This window comes from Marmota flaviventris, chromosome 14 (assembly GCF_047511675.1).
Source record: "Marmota flaviventris isolate mMarFla1 chromosome 14, mMarFla1.hap1, whole genome shotgun sequence".
Lineage (NCBI taxonomy): Eukaryota > Metazoa > Chordata > Mammalia > Rodentia > Sciuridae > Marmota > Marmota flaviventris.
In genome coordinates, this window is record NC_092511.1 from 75,858,226 (window position 1) to 75,880,448 (window position 22,223).

General features: G+C 66.9%; 9 non-coding genes across 9 annotated transcripts; all 9 read left to right on the forward strand.

The window, feature by feature from the left end:
- The first annotated feature begins 1,574 nt into the window (after nt 1-1,574).
- On the forward strand, nt 1,575-1,693 carry LOC139701884 (5S ribosomal RNA). The gene has a single exon (XR_011704483.1). It is a non-coding gene; the product is annotated as a 5S ribosomal RNA (ribosomal RNA).
- A 2,371-nt stretch (nt 1,694-4,064) lies between these two features.
- LOC139701885 (5S ribosomal RNA) lies at nt 4,065-4,183 on the forward strand. The gene has a single exon (XR_011704484.1). It is a non-coding gene; the product is annotated as a 5S ribosomal RNA (ribosomal RNA).
- Nucleotides 4,184-6,577: 2,394 nt separating this feature from the next.
- On the forward strand, nt 6,578-6,696 carry LOC139701886 (5S ribosomal RNA). Its single transcript, XR_011704485.1, has one exon. It is a non-coding gene; the product is annotated as a 5S ribosomal RNA (ribosomal RNA).
- A 2,392-nt stretch (nt 6,697-9,088) lies between these two features.
- Nucleotides 9,089-9,207, forward strand: LOC139701887 (5S ribosomal RNA). Its single transcript, XR_011704486.1, has one exon. It is a non-coding gene; the product is annotated as a 5S ribosomal RNA (ribosomal RNA).
- A 2,391-nt stretch (nt 9,208-11,598) lies between these two features.
- On the forward strand, nt 11,599-11,717 carry LOC139701964 (5S ribosomal RNA). Its single transcript, XR_011704563.1, has one exon. It is a non-coding gene; the product is annotated as a 5S ribosomal RNA (ribosomal RNA).
- A 2,392-nt stretch (nt 11,718-14,109) lies between these two features.
- LOC139701888 (5S ribosomal RNA) lies at nt 14,110-14,228 on the forward strand. Its single transcript, XR_011704487.1, has one exon. It is a non-coding gene; the product is annotated as a 5S ribosomal RNA (ribosomal RNA).
- Nucleotides 14,229-16,618: 2,390 nt separating this feature from the next.
- LOC139701889 (5S ribosomal RNA) lies at nt 16,619-16,737 on the forward strand. Its single transcript, XR_011704488.1, has one exon. It is a non-coding gene; the product is annotated as a 5S ribosomal RNA (ribosomal RNA).
- A 2,381-nt stretch (nt 16,738-19,118) lies between these two features.
- On the forward strand, nt 19,119-19,237 carry LOC139701890 (5S ribosomal RNA). The gene has a single exon (XR_011704489.1). It is a non-coding gene; the product is annotated as a 5S ribosomal RNA (ribosomal RNA).
- Nucleotides 19,238-21,615: 2,378 nt separating this feature from the next.
- On the forward strand, nt 21,616-21,734 carry LOC139701891 (5S ribosomal RNA). The gene has a single exon (XR_011704490.1). It is a non-coding gene; the product is annotated as a 5S ribosomal RNA (ribosomal RNA).
- Nucleotides 21,735-22,223: the final 489 nt, after the last annotated feature.

Genomic DNA, 22,223 nt, shown 5'->3' on the forward strand with positions numbered 1-22,223 from the left:
TCTGGGCTGCAAGTCACCAGGTCCATGGTAGCCTGGAGACTGGGCAGTCACAGGTTCTCTCATCTCCCATCTAACTTCCCATGGATGTAAGAGTGGATTCACACATCACCCTTGAAGTGCGCGCAGGACTTCAGGGTGTGTGCTCAGCAGAGGCTGAGAGAGGGCCGAGGAGGCCACAGGGTCTTAGGAGTCTGCGCTGAGAGCCAAGCAAGAGAGCAGATGGCAAAAGAGGGCAGGCGCTCCTGAAAGAGGAGGAAGCAGCCTTCAGAGCAGGCAAGCGGTTCGGGGCCAGGGGGTTGCCATGGAGGACCAGGTGCCAAGAGGAGTTGAAGCCCGGCCGGTGGGGACAGGGAAGCAGAGGCCCCTTGGTCGCGGTCACCGGTCCACCTGCAGAGGACAGGACAAGACGCAGGGCCTGACGACCCGGTGGGCGCGTGTCCCCGCAACGCAACCACCGCTCCCCTCCCTCCCCCCTCTCCCCCCTGCAATGCTTGCAGGGGAGGGGGCTTTCCGTCTGGTGAGGCCGCCGACTAAGCTCCCACAGGGGTTTGAATCAGGGTGCTTCTTCCACAGGCGGTCCTTTCCTGGACACTGGACAGAGGGGTCTATGCCCTTCCTCAGGGCGGTGCTGTGCACGTGCTGGTCGTTGACTGGTACCAACAAGGCGCAGAGCCCTCCGACCTTGGCATTGGGTCCGAAGGGGGTGACTGCGGTGGCTTTGCAGAGTGGGCCCGAAACTCAGGGCGAGGCACGACCCCAGCGGCGCACTTCTGAGCCTGGCCGGGCGACTGACTGACTGGGAGCCAGCGGGCCGCTGCCCCCGGCCACCCTCTGCCCGGTTTTCCCTGAGTCCCTGAGTGTGTTCCTCCCTCCTGCCCTCCCTGTGCGTGGCTCCACTCGCCAGGCACGCTCAGGGGACGTGTGTGGCCGGCGGCTGGCCATTGCCCAGTCGGACTGCATTTCCGCCTGGGGCGCTGGGCCTGTGTCAGGGTCCCTGGGGTGTCCGAGGGGGGTGCCCGCCTGCCTCTCCGCCCCTGGCTCTCTGGGCTCCGGGCTAGGCTAGGCTAGGTTCGCGCGCGCCGGACACTGAAACGGCCAGGGCTTCTGGGCTTCTCCGCCTGGCGAAAGGCGGGGTGGGCGTGGCGGTGGGGGGCCGGGGGTCCGTGGGGGGGTTGGGGTCGCGGGAGGCCTGGGCCTTGGCGAGGAGCGGCGGAGGAGGCCAGGCCACGCCAGGCCACGCCAGGCCGGGGCGGGGCGGGGCGATCCCTGCGGGCGCTTGGTGGGGCTCGCGGTAGGTGGAGCCAGGTGGAGAGGGGCGGTGTTGGAGGCGGGACTCAGCCAGTCCCAGTCTCCCAGGACCCCTGGGCCGCTGCCCGGTGGAGTCAGGTCGGAGCGGAGCGTGAGAGCCCCCAGCCTTGAGTTGAGTTGGGCTGGGCTGCGCTGTTGTGGGGCGGGCGAGGGAGGCCCCCTGCGACCACCCCCTCCGATTTCCCCCCTCCACCCCCCTCCCGTCCCCTGGACTGAAGGGTGGAACCCGGAGCAGGCTCTTGAGGCGCCCCCGGGCGGCCCTCCCCGTCTACGGCCATACCACCCTGAACGCGCCCGATCTCGTCTGATCTCGGAAGCTAAGCAGGGTCGGGCCTGGTTAGTACTTGGATGGGAGACCGCCTGGGAATACCGGGTGCTGTAGGCTTTTGCGCCCCCTTCCCACACACACTTTTAACTTGCGTGGCCCCGAGAGACAGGCCGTGACCCCCGGGCCCTCGGGCCAGGGCGCAGGCGCAGCCCTGGGCTGCCGGTCGCTGTCCCTTCAGGCCTGCGGCTGGCCTCCCGACGACCAGCGCCCAGCGCCTGCAACAAGGCCCACAGGCCTGGCTCTCCCCAGGGACGCTAGGACACTCACTCCATGAGACCCCGCTGAGCCGAGCCAGGTCCAGGCCACGACCCTCCATGTGCACCCAGACCGACCCCCCCACCCCTCGGCCTGGAGGATGGGGTGTGTGGGGGGGCGACACCCGCCTTCCCCAGAACACGGGGCCCACCCGCGGGGCCCGCTCCCTCACCCGTTCCTGCCACACAAGCAGAACCTTGACACCCAGATCCTGGGAGTGGGAGAGTCCATCGAGCGTCTCTGCCTGGGTCCTTTCTCTTTGCACCACCTCCGCAAGGTCCCTCCTGTGTCTCTACCTCCTTCCCCACCGCCTTCCTCCGTGAGGGTCCCCCTGAGTCAATCTCTCTCTCTGCCTGTCTCTCCCTTTCACTCTCATCGGAGCAGCAGATGTCTCTGTGGGTCCCTGTTCATCCATCTCTCCTTCTCTCTTGTGCCTCTCTTGGCCTGTGAGGAGGCATCCCTGTCTCCATCTCCCACTCAATCCCTCTCTGGCCTTGACTCTCCTCTCTCTCTCTCTCTCTCTCTCTCTCTCACACACACACACACACACAGAGACACACACTCACCCCTCTACCCCCCACCCAACCCCAGCCAACTCACTCTGGGCTGCAAGTCACCAGGTCCATGGTAGCCTGGAGACTGGGCAGTCACAGGTTCTCTCATCTCCCATCTAACTTCCCATGGATGTGAGAGTGGATTCACACATCACCCTTGAAGTGCGCGCAGGACTTCAGGGTGTGTGCTCAGCAGAGGCTGAGAGAGGGCCGAGGAGGCCACAGGGTCTTAGGAGTCTGCGCTGAGAGCCAAGCAAGAGAGCAGATGGCAAAAGAGGGCAGGCGCTCCTGAAAGAGGAGGAAGCAGCCTTCAGAGCAGGCAAGCGGTTCGGGGCCAGGGGGTTGCCATGGAGGACCAGGTGCCAAGAGGAGTTGAAGCCTGGCCGGTGGGGACAGGGAAGCAGAGGCCCCTTGGTCGCGGTCACCGGTCCACCTGCAGAGGACAGGACAAGACGCAGGGCCTGACGACCCGGTGGGCGCGTGTCCCCGCAACGCAACCACCGCTCCCCTCCCTCCCCCCCTCCCCCCTGCAATGCTTGCAGGGGAGGGGGCTTTCCGTCTGGTGAGGCCGCCGACTAAGCTCCCACAGGGGTTTGAATCAGGGTGCTTCTTCCACAGGCGGTCCTTTCCTGGACACTGGACAGAGGGGTCTATGCCCTTCCTCAGGGCGGTGCTGTGCACGTGCTGGTCGTTGACTGGTACCAACAAGGCGCAGAGCCCTCCGACCTTGGCATTGGGTCCGAAGGGGGTGACTGCGGTGGCTTTGCAGAGTGGGCCCGAAACTCAGGGCGAGGCACGACCCCAGCGGCGCACTTCTGAGCCTGGCCGGGCGACTGACTGACTGGGAGCCAGCGGGCCGCTGCCCCCGGCCACCCTCTGCCCGGTTTTCCCTGAGTCCCTGAGTGTGTTCCTCCCTCCTGCCCTCCCTGTGCGTGGCTCCACTCGCCAGGCACGCTCAGGGGACGTGTGTGGCCGGCGGCTGGCCATTGCCCAGTCGGACTGCATTTCCGCCTGGGGCGCTGGGCCTGTGTCAGGGTCCCTGGGGTGTCCGAGGGGGGTGCCCGCCTGCCTCTCCGCCCCTGGCTCTCTGGGCTCCGGGCTAGGCTAGGCTAGGTTCGCGCGCGCGGGACACTGAAACGGCCAGGGCTTCTGGGCTTCTCCGCCTGGCGAAAGGCGGGGTGGGCGTGGCGGTGGGGGGCCGGGGGTCCGTGGGGGGGTTGGGGTCGCGGGAGGCCTGGGCCTTGGCGAGGAGCGGCGGAGGAGGCCAGGCCACGCCAGGCCACGCCAGGCCGGGGCGGGGCGGTGCGATCCCTGCGGGCGCTTGGTGGGGCTCGCGGTAGGTGGAGCCAGGTGGAGAGGGGCGGTGTTGGAGGCGGGACTCAGCCAGTCCCAGTCTCCCAGGACCCCTGGGCCGCTGCCCGGTGGAGTCAGGTCGGAGCGGAGCGTGAGAGCCCCCAGCCTTGAGTTGAGTTGGGCTGGGCTGCGCTGTTGTGGGGCGGGCGAGGGAGGCCCCCTGCGACCACCCCCTCCGATTTCCCCCCTCCACCCCCCTCCCGTCCCCTGGACTGAAGGGTGGAACCCGGAGCAGGCTCTTGAGGCGCCCCCGGGCGGCCCTCCCCGTCTACGGCCATACCACCCTGAACGCGCCCGATCTCGTCTGATCTCGGAAGCTAAGCAGGGTCGGGCCTGGTTAGTACTTGGATGGGAGACCGCCTGGGAATACCGGGTGCTGTAGGCTTTTGCGCCCCCTTCCCACACACACTTTTAACTTGCGTGGCCCCGAGAGACAGGCCGTGACCCCCGGGCCCTCGGGCCAGGGCGCAGGCGCAGCCCTGGGCTGCCGGTCGCTGTCCCTTCAGGCCTGCGGCTGGCCTCCCGACGACCAGCGCCCAGCGCCTGCAACAAGGCCCACAGGCCTGGCTCTCCCCAGGGACGCTAGGACACTCACTCCATGAGACCCCGCTGAGCCGAGCCAGGTCCAGGCCACGACCCTCCATGTGCACCCAGACCGACCCCCCCACCCCTCGGCCTGGAGGATGGGGTGTGTGGGGGGGCGACACCCGCCTTCCCCAGAACACGGGGCCCACCCGCGGGGCCCGCTCCCTCACCCGTTCCTGCCACACAAGCAGAACCTTGACACCCAGATCCTGGGAGTGGGAGAGTCCATCGAGCGTCTCTGCCTGGGTCCTTTCTCTTTGCACCACCTCCGCAAGGTCCCTCCTGTGTCTCTACCTCCTTCCCCACCGCCTTCCTCCGTGAGGGTCCCCCTGAGTCAATCTCTCTCTCTGCCTGTCTCTCCCTTTCACTCTCATCGGAGCAGCAGATGTCTCTGTGGGTCCCTGTTCATCCATCTCTCCTTCTCTCTTGTGCCTCTCTTGGCCTGTGAGGAGGCATCCCTGTCTCCATCTCCCACTCAATCCCTCTCTGGCCTTGACTCTCCTCTCCCTCTCTCTCTCTCTCTCTCTCTCTCTCTCTCTCTCACACACACACACACACACACACACACAGAGAGACACACACTCACCCCTCTACCCCCCACCCAACCCCAGCCAACTCACTCTGGGCTGCAAGTCACCAGGTCCATGGTAGCCTGGAGACTGGGCAGTCACAGGTTCTCTCATCTCCCATCTAACTTCCCATGGATGTAAGAGTGGATTCACACATCACCCTTGAAGTGCGCGCAGGACTTCAGGGTGTGTGCTCAGCAGAGGCTGAGAGAGGGCCGAGGAGGCCACAGGGTCTTAGGAGTCTGCGCTGAGAGCCAAGCAAGAGAGCAGATGGCAAAAGAGGGCAGGCGCTCCTGAAAGAGGAGGAAGCAGCCTTCAGAGCAGGCAAGCGGTTCGGGGCCAGGGGGTTGCCATGGAGGACCAGGTGCCAAGAGGAGTTGAAGCCCGGCCGGTGGGGACAGGGAAGCAGAGGCCCCTTGGTCGCGGTCACCGGTCCACCTGCAGAGGACAGGACAAGACGCAGGGCCTGACGACCCGGTGGGCGCGTGTCCCCGCAACGCAACCACCGCTCCCCTCCCTCCCCCCTCTCCCCCCTGCAATGCTTGCAGGGGAGGGGGCTTTCCGTCTGGTGAGGCCGCCGACTAAGCTCCCACAGGGGTTTGAATCAGGGTGCTTCTTCCACAGGCGGTCCTTTCCTGGACACTGGACAGAGGGGTCTATGCCCTTCCTCAGGGCGGTGCTGTGCACGTGCTGGTCGTTGACTGGTACCAACAAGGCGCAGAGCCCTCCGACCTTGGCATTGGGTCCGAAGGGGGTGACTGCGGTGGCTTTGCAGAGTGGGCCCGAAACTCAGGGCGAGGCACGACCCCAGCGGCGCACTTCTGAGCCTGGCCGGGCGACTGACTGACTGGGAGCCAGCGGGCCGCTGCCCCCGGCCACCCTCTGCCCGGTTTTCCCTGAGTCCCTGAGTGTGTTCCTCCCTCCTGCCCTCCCTGTGCGTGGCTCCACTCGCCAGGCACGCTCAGGGGACGTGTGTGGCCGGCGGCTGGCCATTGCCCAGTCGGACTGCATTTCCGCCTGGGGCGCTGGGCCTGTGTCAGGGTCCCTGGGGTGTCCGAGGGGGGTGCCCGCCTGCCTCTCCGCCCCTGGCTCTCTGGGCTCCGGGCTAGGCTAGGCTAGGTTCGCGCGCGCGGGACACTGAAACGGCCAGGGCTTCTGGGCTTCTCCGCCTGGCGAAAGGCGGGGTGGGCGTGGCGGTGGGGGGCCGGGGGTCCGTGGGGGGGTTGGGGTCGCGGGAGGCCTGGGCCTTGGCGAGGAGCGGCGGAGGAGGCCAGGCCACGCCAGGCCACGCCAGGCCGGGGCGGGGCGGTGCGATCCCTGCGGGCGCTTGGTGGGGCTCGCGGTAGGTGGAGCCAGGTGGAGAGGGGCGGTGTTGGAGGCGGGACTCAGCCAGTCCCAGTCTCCCAGGACCCCTGGGCCGCTGCCCGGTGGAGTCAGGTCGGAGCGGAGCGTGAGAGCCCCCAGCCTTGAGTTGAGTTGGGCTGGGCTGCGCTGTTGTGGGGCGGGCGAGGGAGGCCCCCTGCGACCACCCCCTCCGATTTCCCCCCTCCACCCCCCTCCCGTCCCCTGGACTGAAGGGTGGAACCCGGAGCAGGCTCTTGAGGCGCCCCCGGGCGGCCCTCCCCGTCTACGGCCATACCACCCTGAACGCGCCCGATCTCGTCTGATCTCGGAAGCTAAGCAGGGTCGGGCCTGGTTAGTACTTGGATGGGAGACCGCCTGGGAATACCGGGTGCTGTAGGCTTTTGCGCCCCCTTCCCACACACACTTTTAACTTGCGTGGCCCCGAGAGACAGGCCGTGACCCCCGGGCCCTCGGGCCAGGGCGCAGGCGCAGCCCTGGGCTGCCGGTCGCTGTCCCTTCAGGCCTGCGGCTGGCCTCCCGACGACCAGCGCCCAGCGCCTGCAACAAGGCCCACAGGCCTGGCTCTCCCCAGGGACGCTAGGACACTCACTCCATGAGACCCCGCTGAGCCGAGCCAGGTCCAGGCCACGACCCTCCATGTGCACCCAGACCGACCCCCCCACCCCTCGGCCTGGAGGATGGGGTGTGTGGGGGGGCGACACCCGCCTTCCCCAGAACACGGGGCCCACCCGCGGGGCCCGCTCCCTCACCCGTTCCTGCCACACAAGCAGAACCTTGACACCCAGATCCTGGGAGTGGGAGAGTCCATCGAGCGTCTCTGCCTGGGTCCTTTCTCTTTGCACCACCTCCGCAAGGTCCCTCCTGTGTCTCTACCTCCTTCCCCACCGCCTTCCTCCGTGAGGGTCCCCCTGAGTCAATCTCTCTCTCTGCCTGTCTCTCCCTTTCACTCTCATCGGAGCAGCAGATGTCTCTGTGGGTCCCTGTTCATCCATCTCTCCTTCTCTCTTGTGCCTCTCTTGGCCTGTGAGGAGGCATCCCTGTCTCCATCTCCCACTCAATCCCTCTCTGGCCTTGACTCTCCTCTCTCTCTCTCTCTCTCTCTCTCTCTCTCTCTCTCTCACACACACACACACACACACACACACACAGAGACACACACTCACCCCTCTACCCCCCACCCAACCCCAGCCAACTCACTCTGGGCTGCAAGTCACCAGGTCCATGGTAGCCTGGAGACTGGGCAGTCACAGGTTCTCTCATCTCCCATCTAACTTCCCATGGATGTAAGAGTGGATTCACACATCACCCTTGAAGTGCGCGCAGGACTTCAGGGTGTGTGCTCAGCAGAGGCTGAGAGAGGGCCGAGGAGGCCACAGGGTCTTAGGAGTCTGCGCTGAGAGCCAAGCAAGAGAGCAGATGGCAAAAGAGGGCAGGCGCTCCTGAAAGAGGAGGAAGCAGCCTTCAGAGCAGGCAAGCGGTTCGGGGCCAGGGGGTTGCCATGGAGGACCAGGTGCCAAGAGGAGTTGAAGCCTGGCCGGTGGGGACAGGGAAGCAGAGGCCCCTTGGTCGCGGTCACCGGTCCACCTGCAGAGGACAGGACAAGACGCAGGGCCTGACGACCCGGTGGGCGCGTGTCCCCGCAACGCAACCACCGCTCCCCTCCCTCCCCCCTCTCCCCCCTGCAATGCTTGCAGGGGAGGGGGCTTTCCGTCTGGTGAGGCCGCCGACTAAGCTCCCACAGGGGTTTGAATCAGGGTGCTTCTTCCACAGGCGGTCCTTTCCTGGACACTGGACAGAGGGGTCTATGCCCTTCCTCAGGGCGGTGCTGTGCACGTGCTGGTCGTTGACTGGTACCAACAAGGCGCAGAGCCCTCCGACCTTGGCATTGGGTCCGAAGGGGGTGACTGCGGTGGCTTTGCAGAGTGGGCCCGAAACTCAGGGCGAGGCACGACCCCAGCGGCGCACTTCTGAGCCTGGCCGGGCGACTGACTGACTGGGAGCCAGCGGGCCGCTGCCCCCGGCCACCCTCTGCCCGGTTTTCCCTGAGTCCCTGAGTGTGTTCCTCCCTCCTGCCCTCCCTGTGCGTGGCTCCACTCGCCAGGCACGCTCAGGGGACGTGTGTGGCCGGCGGCTGGCCATTGCCCAGTCGGACTGCATTTCCGCCTGGGGCGCTGGGCCTGTGTCAGGGTCCCTGGGGTGTCCGAGGGGGGTGCCCGCCTGCCTCTCCGCCCCTGGCTCTCTGGGCTCCGGGCTAGGCTAGGCTAGGTTCGCGCGCGCGGGACACTGAAACGGCCAGGGCTTCTGGGCTTCTCCGCCTGGCGAAAGGCGGGGTGGGCGTGGCGGTGGGGGGCCGGGGGTCCGTGGGGGGGTTGGGGTCGCGGGAGGCCTGGGCCTTGGCGAGGAGCGGCGGAGGAGGCCAGGCCACGCCAGGCCACGCCAGGCCGGGGCGGGGCGGTGCGATCCCTGCGGGCGCTTGGTGGGGCTCGCGGTAGGTGGAGCCAGGTGGAGAGGGGCGGTGTTGGAGGCGGGACTCAGCCAGTCCCAGTCTCCCAGGACCCCTGGGCCGCTGCCCGGTGGAGTCAGGTCGGAGCGGAGCGTGAGAGCCCCCAGCCTTGAGTTGAGTTGGGCTGGGCTGCGCTGTTGTGGGGCGGGCGAGGGAGGCCCCCTGCGACCACCCCCTCCGATTTCCCCCCTCCACCCCCCTCCCGTCCCCTGGACTGAAGGGTGGAACCCGGAGCAGGCTCTTGAGGCGCCCCCGGGCGGCCCTCCCCGTCTACGGCCATACCACCCTGAACGCGCCCGATCTCGTCTGATCTCGGAAGCTAAGCAGGGTCGGGCCTGGTTAGTACTTGGATGGGAGACCGCCTGGGAATACCGGGTGCTGTAGGCTTTTGCGCCCCCTTCCCACACACACTTTTAACTTGCGTGGCCCCGAGAGACAGGCCGTGACCCCCGGGCCCTCGGGCCAGGGCGCAGGCGCAGCCCTGGGCTGCCGGTCGCTGTCCCTTCAGGCCTGCGGCTGGCCTCCCGACGACCAGCGCCCAGCGCCTGCAACAAGGCCCACAGGCCTGGCTCTCCCCAGGGACGCTAGGACACTCACTCCATGAGACCCCGCTGAGCCGAGCCAGGTCCAGGCCACGACCCTCCATGTGCACCCAGACCGACCCCCCCACCCCTCGGCCTGGAGGATGGGGTGTGTGGGGGGGCGACACCCGCCTTCCCCAGAACACGGGGCCCACCCGCGGGGCCCGCTCCCTCACCCGTTCCTGCCACACAAGCAGAACCTTGACACCCAGATCCTGGGAGTGGGAGAGTCCATCGAGCGTCTCTGCCTGGGTCCTTCTCTCTTTGCACCACCTCCGCAAGGTCCCTCCTGTGTCTCTACCTCCTTCCCCACCGCCTTCCTCCGTGAGGGTCCCCCTGAGTCAATCTCTCTCTCTGCCTGTCTCTCCCTTTCACTCTCATCGGAGCAGCAGATGTCTCTGTGGGTCCCTGTTCATCCATCTCTCCTTCTCTCTTGTGCCTCTCTTGGCCTGTGAGGAGGCATCCCTGTCTCCATCTCCCACTCAATCCCTCTCTGGCCTTGACTCTCCTCTCTCTCTCTCTCTCTCTCTCTCTCTCTCTCTCACACACACACACACACACACACACACACACAGAGACACACACTCACCCCTCTACCCCCCACCCAACCCCAGCCAACTCACTCTGGGCTGCAAGTCACCAGGTCCATGGTAGCCTGGAGACTGGGCAGTCACAGGTTCTCTCATCTCCCATCTAACTTCCCATGGATGTAAGAGTGGATTCACACATCACCCTTGAAGTGCGCGCAGGACTTCAGGGTGTGTGCTCAGCAGAGGCTGAAAGAGGGCCGAGGAGGCCACAGGGTCTTAGGAGTCTGCGCTGAGAGCCAAGCAAGAGAGCAGATGGCAAAAGAGGGCAGGCGCTCCTGAAAGAGGAGGAAGCAGCCTTCAGAGCAGGCAAGCGGTTCGGGGCCAGGGGGTTGCCATGGAGGACCAGGTGCCAAGAGGAGTTGAAGCCTGGCCGGTGGGGACAGGGAAGCAGAGGCCCCTTGGTCGCGGTCACCGGTCCACCTGCAGAGGACAGGACAAGACGCAGGGCCTGACGACCCGGTGGGCGCGTGTCCCCGCAACGCAACCACCGCTCCCCTCCCTCCCCCCTCTCCCCCCTGCAATGCTTGCAGGGGAGGGGGCTTTCCGTCTGGTGAGGCCGCCGACTAAGCTCCCACAGGGGTTTGAATCAGGGTGCTTCTTCCACAGGCGGTCCTTTCCTGGACACTGGACAGAGGGGTCTATGCCCTTCCTCAGGGCGGTGCTGTGCACGTGCTGGTCGTTGACTGGTACCAACAAGGCGCAGAGCCCTCCGACCTTGGCATTGGGTCCGAAGGGGGTGACTGCGGTGGCTTTGCAGAGTGGGCCCGAAACTCAGGGCGAGGCACGACCCCAGCGGCGCACTTCTGAGCCTGGCCGGGCGACTGACTGACTGGGAGCCAGCGGGCCGCTGCCCCCGGCCACCCTCTGCCCGGTTTTCCCTGAGTCCCTGAGTGTGTTCCTCCCTCCTGCCCTCCCTGTGCGTGGCTCCACTCGCCAGGCACGCTCAGGGGACGTGTGTGGCCGGCGGCTGGCCATTGCCCTGTCGGACTGCATTTCCGCCTGGGGCGCTGGGCCTGTGTCAGGGTCCCTGGGGTGTCCGAGGGGGGTGCCCGCCTGCCTCTCCGCCCCTGGCTCTCTGGGCTCCGGGCTAGGCTAGGCTAGGTTCGCGCGCGCGGGACACTGAAACGGCCAGGGCTTCTGGGCTTCTCCGCCTGGCGAAAGGCGGGGTGGGCGTGGCGGTGGGGGGCCGGGGGTCCGTGGGGGGGTTGGGGTCGCGGGAGGCCTGGGCCTTGGCGAGGAGCGGCGGAGGAGGCCAGGCCACGCCAGGCCACGCCAGGCCGGGGCGGGGCGGTGCGATCCCTGCGGGCGCTTGGTGGGGCTCGCGGTAGGTGGAGCCAGGTGGAGAGGGGCGGTGTTGGAGGCGGGACTCAGCCAGTCCCAGTCTCCCAGGACCCCTGGGCCGCTGCCCGGTGGAGTCAGGTCGGAGCGGAGCGTGAGAGCCCCCAGCCTTGAGTTGAGTTGGGCTGGGCTGCGCTGTTGTGGGGCGGGCGAGGGAGGCCCCCTGCGACCACCCCCTCCGATTTCCCCCCTCCACCCCCCTCCCGTCCCCTGGACTGAAGGGTGGAACCCGGAGCAGGCTCTTGAGGCGCCCCCGGGCGGCCCTCCCCGTCTATGGCCATACCACCCTGAACGCGCCCGATCTCGTCTGATCTCGGAAGCTAAGCAGGGTCGGGCCTGGTTAGTACTTGGATGGGAGACCGCTTGGGAATACCGGGTGCTGTAGGCTTTTGCGCCCCCTTCCCACACACACTTTTAACTTGCGTGGCCCCGAGAGACAGGCCGTGACCCCCGGGCCCTCGGGCCAGGGCGCAGGCGCAGCCCTGGGCTGCCGGTCGCTGTCCCTTCAGGCCTGCGGCTGGCCTCCCGACGACCAGCGCCCAGCGCCTGCAACAAGGCCCACAGGCCTGGCTCTCCCCAGGGACGCTAGGACACTCACTCCATGAGACCCCGCTGAGCCGAGCCAGGTCCAGGCCACGACCCTCCATGTGCACCCAGACCGACCCCCCCACCCCTCGGCCTGGAGGATGGGGTGTGTGGGGGGGCGACACCCGCCTTCCCCAGAACACGGGGCCCACCCGCGGGGCCCGCTCCCTCACCCGTTCCTGCCACACAAGCAGAACCTTGACACCCAGATCCTGGGAGTGGGAGAGTCCATCGAGCGTCTCTGCCTGGGTCCTTTCTCTTTGCACCACCTCCGCAAGGTCCCTCCTGTGTCTCTACCTCCTTCCCCACCGCCTTCCTCCGTGAGGGTCCCCCTGAGTCAATCTCTCTCTCTGCCTGTCTCTCCCTTTCACTCTCATCGGAGCAGCAGATGTCTCTGTGGGTCCCTGTTCATCCATCTCTCCTTCTCTCTTGTGCCTCTCTTGGCCTGTGAGGAGGCATCCCTGTCTCCATCTCCCACTCAATCCCTCTCTGGCCTTGACTCTCCTCTCTCTCTCTCTCTCTCTCTCTCTCTCTCTCTCTCTCACACACACACACACACACACACACACACAGAGACACACACTCACCCCTCTACCCCCCACCCAACCCCAGCCAACTCACTCTGGGCTGCAAGTCACCAGGTCCATGGTAGCCTGGAGACTGGGCAGTCACAGGTTCTCTCATCTCCCATCTAACTTCCCATGGATGTAAGAGTGGATTCACACATCACCCTTGAAGTGCGCGCAGGACTTCAGGGTGTGTGCTCAGCAGAGGCTGAGAGAGGGCCGAGGAGGCCACAGGGTCTTAGGAGTCTGCGCTGAGAGCCAAGCAAGAGAGCAGATGGCAAAAGAGGGCAGGCGCTCCTGAAAGAGGAGGAAGCAGCCTTCAGAGCAGGCAAGCGGTTCGGGGCCAGGGGGTTGCCATGGAGGACCAGGTGCCAAGAGGAGTTGAAGCCTGGCCGGTGGGGACAGGGAAGCAGAGGCCCCTTGGTCGCGGTCACCGGTCCACCTGCAGAGGACAGGACAAGACGCAGGGCCTGACGACCCGGTGGGCGCGTGTCCCCGCAACGCAACCACCGCTCCCCTCCCTCCCCCCTCTCCCCCCTGCAATGCTTGCAGGGGAGGGGGCTTTCCGTCTGGTGAGGCCGCCGACTAAGCTCCCACAGGGGTTTGAATCAGGGTGCTTCTTCCACAGGCGGTCCTTTCCTGGACACTGGACAGAGGGGTCTATGCCCTTCCTCAGGGCGGTGCTGTGCACGTGCTGGTCGTTGACTGGTACCAACAAGGCGCAGAGCCCTCCGACCTTGGCATTGGGTCCGAAGGGGGTGACTGCGGTGGCTTTGCAGAGTGGGCCCGAAACTCAGGGCGAGGCACGACCCCAGCGGCGCACTTCTGAGCCTGGCCGGGCGACTGACTGACTGGGAGCCAGCGGGCCGCTGCCCCCGGCCACCCTCTGCCCGGTTTTCCCTGAGTCCCTGAGTGTGTTCCTCCCTCCTGCCCTCCCTGTGCGTGGCTCCACTCGCCAGGCACGCTCAGGGGACGTGTGTGGCCGGCGGCTGGCCATTGCCCTGTCGGACTGCATTTCCGCCTGGGGCCCTGGGCCTGTGTCAGGGTCCCTGGGGTGTCCGAGGGGGGTGCCCGCCTGCCTCTCCGCCCCTGGCTCTCTGGGCTCCGGGCTAGGCTAGGCTAGGTTCGCGCGCGCGGGACACTGAAACGGCCAGGGCTTCTGGGCTTCTCCGCCTGGCGAAAGGCGGGGTGGGCGTGGCGGTGGGGGGCCGGGGGTCCGTGGGGGGGTTGGGGTCGCGGGAGGCCTGGGCCTTGGCGAGGAGCGGCGGAGGAGGCCAGGCCACGCCAGGCCACGCCAGGCCGGGGCGGGGCGGTGCGATCCCTGCGGGCGCTTGGTGGGGCTCGCGGTAGGTGGAGCCAGGTGGAGAGGGGCGGTGTTGGAGGCGGGACTCAGCCAGTCCCAGTCTCCCAGGACCCCTGGGCCGCTGCCCGGTGGAGTCAGGTCGGAGCGGAGCGTGAGAGCCCCCAGCCTTGAGTTGAGTTGGGCTGGGCTGCGCTGTTGTGGGGCGGGCGAGGGAGGCCCCCTGCGACCACCCCCTCCGATTTCCCCCCTCCACCCCCCTCCCGTCCCCTGGACTGAAGGGTGGAACCCGGAGCAGGCTCTTGAGGCGCCCCCGGGCGGCCCTCCCCGTCTACGGCCATACCACCCTGAACGCGCCCGATCTCGTCTGATCTCGGAAGCTAAGCAGGGTCGGGCCTGGTTAGTACTTGGATGGGAGACCGCCTGGGAATACCGGGTGCTGTAGGCTTTTGCGCCCCCTTCCCACACACACTTTTAACTTGCGTGGCCCCGAGAGACAGGCCGTGACCCCCGGGCCCTCGGGCCAGGGCGCAGGCGCAGCCCTGGGCTGCCGGTCGCTGTCCCTTCAGGCCTGCGGCTGGCCTCCCGACGACCAGCGCCCAGCGCCTGCAACAAGGCCCACAGGCCTGGCTCTCCCCAGGGACGCTAGGACACTCACTCCATGAGACCCCGCTGAGCCGAGCCAGGTCCAGGCCACGACCCTCCATGTGCACCCAGACCGACCCCCCCACCCCTCGGCCTGGAGGATGGGGTGTGTGGGGGGGCGACACCCGCCTTCCCCAGAACACGGGGCCCACCCGCGGGGCCCGCTCCCTCACCCGTTCCTGCCACACAAGCAGAACCTTGACACCCAGATCCTGGGAGTGGGAGAGTCCATCGAGCGTCTCTGCCTGGGTCCTTTCTCTTTGCACCACCTCCGCAAGGTCCCTCCTGTGTCTCTACCTCCTTCCCCACCGCCTTCCTCCGTGAGGGTCCCCCTGAGTCAATCTCTCTCTCTGCCTGTCTCTCCCTTTCACTCTCATCGGAGCAGCAGATGTCTCTGTGGGTCCCTGTTCATCCATCTCTCCTTCTCTCTTGTGCCTCTCTTGGCCTGTGAGGAGGCATCCCTGTCTCCATCTCCCACTCAATCCCTCTCTGGCCTTGACTCTCCTCTCTCTCTCTCTCTCTCTCTCTCTCTCTCTCTCTCTCTCTCTCACACACACACACACACACACACACACACACAGAGACACACACTCACCCCTCTACCCCCCACCCAACCCCAGCCAACTCACTCTGGGCTGCAAGTCACCAGGTCCATGGTAGCCTGGAGACTGGGCAGTCACAGGTTCTCTCATCTCCCATCTAACTTCCCATGGATGTAAGAGTGGATTCACACATCACCCTTGAAGTGCGCGCAGGACTTCAGGGTGTGTGCTCAGCAGAGGCTGAGAGAGGGCCGAGGAGGCCACAGGGTCTTAGGAGTCTGCGCTGAGAGCCAAGCAAGAGAGCAGATGGCAAAAGAGGGCAGGCGCTCCTGAAAGAGGAGGAAGCAGCCTTCAGAGCAGGCAAGCGGTTCGGGGCCAGGGGGTTGCCATGGAGGACCAGGTGCCAAGAGGAGTTGAAGCCTGGCCGGTGGGGACAGGGAAGCAGAGGCCCCTTGGTCGCGGTCACCGGTCCACCTGCAGAGGACAGGACAAGACGCAGGGCCTGACGACCCGGTGGGCGCGTGTCCCCGCAACGCAACCACCGCTCCCCTCCCTCCCCCCTCTCCCCCCTGCAATGCTTGCAGGGGAGGGGGCTTTCCGTCTGGTGAGGCCGCCGACTAAGCTCCCACAGGGGTTTGAATCAGGGTGCTTCTTCCACAGGCGGTCCTTTCCTGGACACTGGACAGAGGGGTCTATGCCCTTCCTCAGGGCGGTGCTGTGCACGTGCTGGTCGTTGACTGGTACCAACAAGGCGCAGAGCCCTCCGACCTTGGCATTGGGTCCGAAGGGGGTGACTGCGGTGGCTTTGCAGAGTGGGCCCGAAACTCAGGGCGAGGCACGACCCCAGCGGCGCACTTCTGAGCCTGGCCGGGCGACTGACTGACTGGGAGCCAGCGGGCCGCTGCCCCCGGCCACCCTCTGCCCGGTTTTCCCTGAGTCCCTGAGTGTGTTCCTCCCTCCTGCCCTCCCTGTGCGTGGCTCCACTCGCCAGGCACGCTCAGGGGACGTGTGTGGCCGGCGGCTGGCCATTGCCCAGTCGGACTGCATTTCCGCCTGGGGCGCTGGGCCTGTGTCAGGGTCCCTGGGGTGTCCGAGGGGGGTGCCCGCCTGCCTCTCCGCCCCTGGCTCTCTGGGCTCCGGGCTAGGCTAGGCTAGGTTCGCGCGCGCGGGACACTGAAACGGCCAGGGCTTCTGGGCTTCTCCGCCTGGCGAAAGGCGGGGTGGGCGTGGCGGTGGGGGGCCGGGGGTCCGTGGGGGGGTTGGGGTCGCGGGAGGCCTGGGCCTTGGCGAGGAGCGGCGGAGGAGGCCAGGCCACGCCAGGCCGGGGCGGGGCGGTGCGATCCCTGCGGGCGCTTGGTGGGGCTCGCGGTAGGTGGAGCCAGGTGGAGAGGGGCGGTGTTGGAGGCGGGACTCAGCCAGTCCCAGTCTCCCAGGACCCCTGGGCCGCTGCCCGGTGGAGTCAGGTCGGAGCGGAGCGTGAGAGCCCCCAGCCTTGAGTTGAGTTGGGCTGGGCTGCGCTGTTGTGGGGCGGGCGAGGGAGGCCCCCTGCGACCACCCCCTCCGATTTCCCCCCTCCACCCCCCTCCCGTCCCCTGGACTGAAGGGTGGAACCCGGAGCAGGCTCTTGAGGCGCCCCCGGGCGGCCCTCCCCGTCTACGGCCATACCACCCTGAACGCGCCCGATCTCGTCTGATCTCGGAAGCTAAGCAGGGTCGGGCCTGGTTAGTACTTGGATGGGAGACCGCCTGGGAATACCGGGTGCTGTAGGCTTTTGCGCCCCCTTCCCACACACACTTTTAACTTGCGTGGCCCCGAGAGACAGGCCGTGACCCCCGGGCCCTCGGGCCAGGGCGCAGGCGCAGCCCTGGGCTGCCGGTCGCTGTCCCTTCAGGCCTGCGGCTGGCCTCCCGACGACCAGCGCCCAGCGCCTGCAACAAGGCCCACAGGCCTGGCTCTCCCCAGGGACGCTAGGACACTCACTCCATGAGACCCCGCTGAGCCGAGCCAGGTCCAGGCCACGACCCTCCATGTGCACCCAGACCGACCCCCCCACCCCTCGGCCTGGAGGATGGGGTGTGTGGGGGGGCGACACCCGCCTTCCCCAGAACACGGGGCCCACCCGCGGGGCCCGCTCCCTCACCCGTTCCTGCCACACAAGCAGAACCTTGACACCCAGATCCTGGGAGTGGGAGAGTCCATCGAGCGTCTCTGCCTGGGTCCTTCTCTCTTTGCACCACCTCCGCAAGGTCCCTCCTGTGTCTCTACCTCCTTCCCCACCGCCTTCCTCCGTGAGGGTCCCCCTGAGTCAATCTCTCTCTCTGCCTGTCTCTCCCTTTCACTCTCATCGGAGCAGCAGATGTCTCTGTGGGTCCCTGTTCATCCATCTCTCCTTCTCTCTTGTGCCTCTCTTGGCCTGTGAGGAGGCATCCCTGTCTCCATCTCCCACTCAATCCCTCTCTGGCCTTGACTCTCCTCTCTCTCTCTCTCTCTCTCTCTCTCTCACACACACACACACACACACACACACAGAGACACACACTCACCCCTCTACCCCCCACCCAACCCCAGCCAACTCACTCTGGGCTGCAAGTCACCAGGTCCATGGTAGCCTGGAGACTGGGCAGTCACAGGTTCTCTCATCTCCCATCTAACTTCCCATGGATGTAAGAGTGGATTCACACATCACCCTTGAAGTGCGCGCAGGACTTCAGGGTGTGTGCTCAGCAGAGGCTGAGAGAGGGCCGAGGAGGCCACAGGGTCTTAGGAGTCTGCGCTGAGAGCCAAGCAAGAGAGCAGATGGCAAAAGAGGGCAGGCGCTCCTGAAAGAGGAGGAAGCAGCCTTCAGAGCAGGCAAGCGGTTCGGGGCCAGGGGGTTGCCATGGAGGACCAGGTGCCAAGAGGAGTTGAAGCCTGGCCGGTGGGGACAGGGAAGCAGAGGCCCCTTGGTCGCGGTCACCGGTCCACCTGCAGAGGACAGGACAAGACGCAGGGCCTGACGACCCGGTGGGCGCGTGTCCCCGCAACGCAACCACCGCTCCCCTCCCTCCCCCCTCTCCCCCCTGCAATGCTTGCAGGGGAGGGGGCTTTCCGTCTGGTGAGGCCGCCGACTAAGCTCCCACAGGGGTTTGAATCAGGGTGCTTCTTCCACAGGCGGTCCTTTCCTGGACACTGGACAGAGGGGTCTATGCCCTTCCTCAGGGCGGTGCTGTGCACGTGCTGGTCGTTGACTGGTACCAACAAGGCGCAGAGCCCTCCGACCTTGGCATTGGGTCCGAAGGGGGTGACTGCGGTGGCTTTGCAGAGTGGGCCCGAAACTCAGGGCGAGGCACGACCCCAGCGGCGCACTTCTGAGCCTGGCCGGGCGACTGACTGACTGGGAGCCAGCGGGCCGCTGCCCCCGGCCACCCTCTGCCCGGTTTTCCCTGAGTCCCTGAGTGTGTTCCTCCCTCCTGCCCTCCCTGTGCGTGGCTCCACTCGCCAGGCACGCTCAGGGGACGTGTGTGGCCGGCGGCTGGCCATTGCCCAGTCGGACTGCATTTCCGCCTGGGGCGCTGGGCCTGTGTCAGGGTCCCTGGGGTGTCCGAGGGGGGTGCCCGCCTGCCTCTCCGCCCCTGGCTCTCTGGGCTCCGGGCTAGGCTAGGCTAGGTTCGCGCGCGCGGGACACTGAAACGGCCAGGGCTTCTGGGCTTCTCCGCCTGGCGAAAGGCGGGGTGGGCGTGGCGGTGGGGGGCCGGGGGTCCGTGGGGGGGTTGGGGTCGCGGGAGGCCTGGGCCTTGGCGAGGAGCGGCGGAGGAGGCCAGGCCACGCCAGGCCACGCCAGGCCGGGGCGGGGCGGTGCGATCCCTGCGGGCGCTTGGTGGGGCTCGCGGTAGGTGGAGCCAGGTGGAGAGGGGCGGTGTTGGAGGCGGGACTCAGCCAGTCCCAGTCTCCCAGGACCCCTGGGCCGCTGCCCGGTGGAGTCAGGTCGGAGCGGAGCGTGAGAGCCCCCAGCCTTGAGTTGAGTTGGGCTGGGCTGCGCTGTTGTGGGGCGGGCGAGGGAGGCCCCCTGCGACCACCCCCTCCGATTTCCCCCCTCCACCCCCCTCCCGTCCCCTGGACTGAAGGGTGGAACCCGGAGCAGGCTCTTGAGGCGCCCCCGGGCGGCCCTCCCCGTCTACGGCCATACCACCCTGAACGCGCCCGATCTCGTCTGATCTCGGAAGCTAAGCAGGGTCGGGCCTGGTTAGTACTTGGATGGGAGACCGCCTGGGAATACCGGGTGCTGTAGGCTTTTGCGCCCCCTTCCCACACACACTTTTAACTTGCGTGGCCCCGAGAGACAGGCCGTGACCCCCGGGCCCTCGGGCCAGGGCGCAGGCGCAGCCCTGGGCTGCCGGTCGCTGTCCCTTCAGGCCTGCGGCTGGCCTCCCGACGACCAGCGCCCAGCGCCTGCAACAAGGCCCACAGGCCTGGCTCTCCCCAGGGACGCTAGGACACTCACTCCATGAGACCCCGCTGAGCCGAGCCAGGTCCAGGCCACGACCCTCCATGTGCACCCAGACCGACCCCCCCACCCCTCGGCCTGGAGGATGGGGTGTGTGGGGGGGCGACACCCGCCTTCCCCAGAACACGGGGCCCACCCGCGGGGCCCGCTCCCTCACCCGTTCCTGCCACACAAGCAGAACCTTGACACCCAGATCCTGGGAGTGGGAGAGTCCATCGAGCGTCTCTGCCTGGGTCCTTTCTCTTTGCACCACCTCCGCAAGGTCCCTCCTGTGTCTCTACCTCCTTCCCCACCGCCTTCCTCCGTGAGGGTCCCCCTGAGTCAATCTCTCTCTCTGCCTGTCTCTCCCTTTCACTCTCATCGGAGCAGCAGATGTCTCTGTGGGTCCCTGTTCATCCATCTCTCCTTCTCTCTTGTGCCTCTCTTGGCCTGTGAGGAGGCATCCCTGTCTCCATCTCCCACTCAATCCCTCTCTGGCCTTGACTCTCCTCTCTCTCTCTCTCTCTCTCTCTCTCACACACACACACACACACACACACACAGAGACACACACTCACCCCTCTACCCCCCACCCAACCCCAGCCAACTCACTCTGGGCTGCAAGTCACCAGGTCCATGGTAGCCTGGAGACTGGGCAGTCACAGGTTCTCTCATCTCCCATCTAACTTCCCATGGATGTAAGAGTGGATTCACACATCACCCTTGAAGTGCGCGCAGGACTTCAGGGTGTGTGCTCAGCAGAGGCTGAGAGAGGGCCGAGGAGGCCACAGGGTCTTAGGAGTCTGCGCTGAGAGCCAAGCAAGAGAGCAGATGGCAAAAGAGGGCAGGCGCTCCTGAAAGAGGAGGAAGCAGCCTTCAGAGCAGGCAAGCGGTTCGGGGCCAGGGGGTTGCCATGGAGGACCAGGTGCCAAGAGGAGTTGAAGCCTGGCCGGTGGGGACAGGGAAGCAGAGGCCCCTTGGTCGCGGTCACCGGTCCACCTGCAGAGGACAGGACAAGACGCAGGGCCTGACGACCCGGTGGGCGCGTGTCCCCGCAACGCAACCACCGCTCCCCTCCCTCCCCCCTCTCCCCCCTGCAATGCTTGCAGGGGAGGGGGCTTTCCGTCTGGTGAGGCCGCCGACTAAGCTCCCACAGGGGTTTGAATCAGGGTGCTTCTTCCACAGGCGGTCCTTTCCTGGACACTGGACAGAGGGGTCTATGCCCTTCCTCAGGGCGGTGCTGTGCACGTGCTGGTCGTTGACTGGTACCAACAAGGCGCAGAGCCCTCCGACCTTGGCATTGGGTCCGAAGGGGGTGACTGCGGTGGCTTTGCAGAGTGGGCCCGAAACTCAGGGCGAGGCACGACCCCAGCGGCGCACTTCTGAGCCTGGCCGGGCGACTGACTGACTGGGAGCCAGCGGGCCGCTGCCCCCGGCCACCCTCTGCCCGGTTTTCCCTGAGTCCCTGAGTGTGTTCCTCCCTCCTGCCCTCCCTGTGCGTGGCTCCACTCGCCAGGCACGCTCAGGGGACGTGTGTGGCCGGCGGCTGGCCATTGCCCAGTCGGACTGCATTTCCGCCTGGGGCGCTGGGCCTGTGTCAGGGTCCCTGGGGTGTCCGAGGGGGGTGCCCGCCTGCCTCTCCGCCCCTGGCTCTCTGGGCTCCGGGCTAGGCTAGGCTAGGTTCGCGCGCGCGGGACACTGAAACGGCCAGGGCTTCTGGGCTTCTCCGCCTGGCGAAAGGCGGGGTGGGCGTGGCGGTGGGGGGCCGGGGGTCCGTGGGGGGGTTGGGGTCGCGGGAGGCCTGGGCCTTGGCGAGGAGCGGCGGAGGAGGCCAGGCCACGCCAGGCCACGCCAGGCCGGGGCGGGGCGGTGCGATCCCTGCGGGCGCTTGGTGGGGCTCGCGGTAGGTGGAGCCAGGTGGAGAGGGGCGGTGTTGGAGGCGGGACTCAGCCAGTCCCAGTCTCCCAGGACCCCTGGGCCGCTGCCCGGTGGAGTCAGGTCGGAGCGGAGCGTGAGAGCCCCCAGCCTTGAGTTGAGTTGGGCTGGGCTGCGCTGTTGTGGGGCGGGCGAGGGAGGCCCCCTGCGACCACCCCCTCCGATTTCCCCCCTCCACCCCCCTCCCGTCCCCTGGACTGAAGGGTGGAACCCGGAGCAGGCTCTTGAGGCGCCCCCGGGCGGCCCTCCCCGTCTACGGCCATACCACCCTGAACGCGCCCGATCTCGTCTGATCTCGGAAGCTAAGCAGGGTCGGGCCTGGTTAGTACTTGGATGGGAGACCGCCTGGGAATACCGGGTGCTGTAGGCTTTTGCGCCCCCTTCCCACACACACTTTTAACTTGCGTGGCCCCGAGAGACAGGCCGTGACCCCCGGGCCCTCGGGCCAGGGCGCAGGCGCAGCCCTGGGCTGCCGGTCGCTGTCCCTTCAGGCCTGCGGCTGGCCTCCCGACGACCAGCGCCCAGCGCCTGCAACAAGGCCCACAGGCCTGGCTCTCCCCAGGGACGCTAGGACACTCACTCCATGAGACCCCGCTGAGCCGAGCCAGGTCCAGGCCACGACCCTCCATGTGCACCCAGACCGACCCCCCCACCCCTCGGCCTGGAGGATGGGGTGTGTGGGGGGGCGACACCCGCCTTCCCCAGAACACGGGGCCCACCCGCGGGGCCCGCTCCCTCACCCGTTCCTGCCACACAAGCAGAACCTTGACACCCAGATCCTGGGAGTGGGAGAGTCCATCGAGCGTCTCTGCCTGGGTCCTTTCTCTTTGCACCACCTCCGCAAGGTCCCTCCTGTGTC